Below are 3,049 nucleotides of genomic sequence, written 5' to 3'. Positions count from 1 at the left end.
AGCTGCTTCTGCTGGGAAGATACAGTCTGGTGTTGGGTGTAGGGTTAGAGTGTCGGGTTTTTGTTATCGTCTCCACAGGGATTGTGAGATATCGGCACCGTTCGATAGTTGTTTAATTCTTAACTCGTAGTAACAAGGGGGGTTTTGGTTTTTGGTCACGGTATCTTGTATAAAAGGTAAGAAAGTGCGGTAAAAGTTTTGGTTTTAAGATTTGAGAAATATTGTCAAAGTTAGGGTTCGACGATCACTTTGCATGCATATGTTCGATCAACAAAACTCATAAACTCCTTTAGATGATAAACTATTTCACAAAGTCCTCCCAATGTGTTTATCTCTAACACACATTGTGGGTTTTCCCATTTTGATCCATTGTTGATCTCTCACACAATCTATCAAAATGACAACTTTTTGGTTCAACTTTATGGTGAACAAAATCATTCATTATTATCTCTAGCTAACAAACAAGATTGGATGAAAACCTAGGTAAAGAGTTGGAAAACATCTCTCGATCATAAACCAACACAAAGAGTTATCAATAAAATAAAGTTTTCACCATACATTCATCATTAAAGAGTTTACAAATGAAGATCATCCCATATACATACAAAGCTTATGATCATCTACATCTAACCTTGACAAAATGAAGGACTTAGCTACTCATTTTCATGGTAGCTTGGTCAACAAGTTTCGGTTGAAGGTTGATCAACATCTGAGTCGAAGAATCGAAATTGGATGGGAATCCACCTTCTTTTTGCAAAATATTGTTAAGAGATGAAGAGAAATGAGAAAAATGGGTTTCTAGGTTACAAAATTATGATCCCAAGAAATGCTGAAAAATATCTAAGTCTAAAAAGTTCTATATCCTTTCCAAAAAGTAGCCCCTGCTACTTATAGTACTGGTTCCTGAGCTGTCATGCTCGCTAGGCGAGCAGAATGGTTCGCCTAGCGAGCCCCAAAATAGGCCACCAGAAGTGCCTGCGCCCAGAGAAATATCTAAGTCCAGATTTCATGAGTTCGTTAGGCGAAGCCCTCGCTTCCTCCTTCGCTCCAGCGAGTTTAGATGTTTTGCTACTGGAATTGCTCGCTGGAAGCTCGCTAGTGGCTCGCCTAGCGAGTAAGTGCTAGCTATGGTTTTGTCCAAGTCTGGGAGTGTTCGCTACTTGCTTCGCCACAGCGAGTTTGCTGACTTTGCTATTGTAAAATTATGGGAATGTTCGTTGGCAGCTCGCTGGGTGCTCGCCTAGCGAGCACTTCGCTACATCACTCGCCTAGCGAGCATGCTGATGAATGCTTCCTTTCTTGGTTCCTTTGCCAACTTTCTTGTGTCTTTGTTTTCTACTCTTTCATGCCTAATTCCTGCACAATAACACACAAATTAAGGGTACCAAGATCATTCACATTGTATTGCAAATCATCAAAAGCAAGGGCGGTTTCGAACACTTTTTCTACAAAAAGGAGTGAAAGATGCTCACATTTGATAGCTCAAATAAGCACTTTTGGGCATCTAACATCTGGCACTGTCAACTCCGCTGGGGATATGCAGTCTGGCACTGTCAACTCTACTGGGGAGTGTATAGTCTAAACCAGCCGCTTGGGGGTATACAGTCTGGCACTGTCAACTCTATTGGGGAGTGTATAGTTTGAAACAACCGCTTGGGGGAGTACAGTAGTGAGAACCTGCTGGGGATTGAAGAATCCAATGCTCGGATCAACTTTGCAGGGGTAAGATACCAATTATTGAAGCAAAACATCTGCGAACATCTGCTGGGAACCTTAAGGAAATGTCCCGAGTGTACCTGTTCTGAACAGACGATCCAAAGCACTTAAAATTTACGGCAATTTTAAATGTTTATCAAGCATGTACCTGTAAATCTCTTATGTTTCATGATGCAATGTTTATCAAAAATTCGGACGTTATTTTTGCAAACAAAACAGTAAAATGAAAATGAACACAGCGATATACTGAATAACATGATTTTATTGATTGAATGGCCTCTGAATAGGCGTTTACATTGGGAAGCAATCCCTGGAAAGAGGTAATTGCACAAAAAGATAAAAACAGAAATTAATCTAATGGCAATGTGAAATGGATTTCTATCGGGTTCCAATTCTGCTATGACTCGCTCGTCTTCAAGATCCTCCAGATGATCAGCTTTCTGAAGAAGGTGATTGGACTGTTTCCTAACCTTCGAAAGTTTCCAGTTATCGACGCGAGATGAGATTCAGAACTACTCAGAACGCAGTCATTCGCTTAATCCCTAACTTTTGCCTGGATCGCCCTTTCGGGTTTTCGATCCACCGGGATACCCATTTTTTTGCCTAAGTTGTCTTTTCAGGTTTTCAACTTACCGGGTGTACAATATTTTCATTTTTAATCCCTAACTTTTGCCCAAACCTTTTTTTCATTTTCTTGGTTTGTCGGGATGCCCATTTTTGCCTGGACTATTCTTTTTTGTCCAGCGGGTCTATTTTATGCGAAGTATTTTTTAACTGCGTCTGAGTTCACAAGGGAAGTGAAGTCTTCACCATCCATAGTTGCAAGCATTAAGGCCCCATCATCAAATATCTTGGTGACAATATATGGTCCCTCATAGTTAGGAGTCCACTTGCCCCTGTGAGCTGTCTGAGGAGGAAGGATCCTTTTCAACACTAAATCTCTGACTTGGAAACACCGAGGACGCACTTTCTGATCAAAGGCTCTCTTCATCCGACTCTGATACAACTGCCCATGACAAATGGCTGCCATTCGCTTCTCTTCGATAAGACTCAACTCATTGAACCTTGTCCGAATCCATTCAGCTTCATCTAACTTGACATCCAACAGGACTCTTAGAGAAGGAATCTCCACTTCAACCGGTAGGACTGCTTCCATACCATACACGAGGGAGTAAGGGGTTGCCCGGGTCGATGTACGCACTAAAGTACGGTACTCGTGCAAGGCGAAGGGTAGCATCTCATGCCAATCTCTGTATGTAACGACCATCTTCTGCACAATCTTCTTTATGTTCTTATTTGCTGCCTCAACAACACCGTTCATTTTAGGACGATA

The sequence above is a fragment of the Lathyrus oleraceus genome, chromosome 2 (genome assembly GCF_024323335.1).
Source record: "Lathyrus oleraceus cultivar Zhongwan6 chromosome 2, CAAS_Psat_ZW6_1.0, whole genome shotgun sequence".
NCBI classification, from domain to species: domain Eukaryota; kingdom Viridiplantae; phylum Streptophyta; class Magnoliopsida; order Fabales; family Fabaceae; genus Lathyrus; species Lathyrus oleraceus.
Note: the sequence above shows the minus strand (reverse complement) of the source record.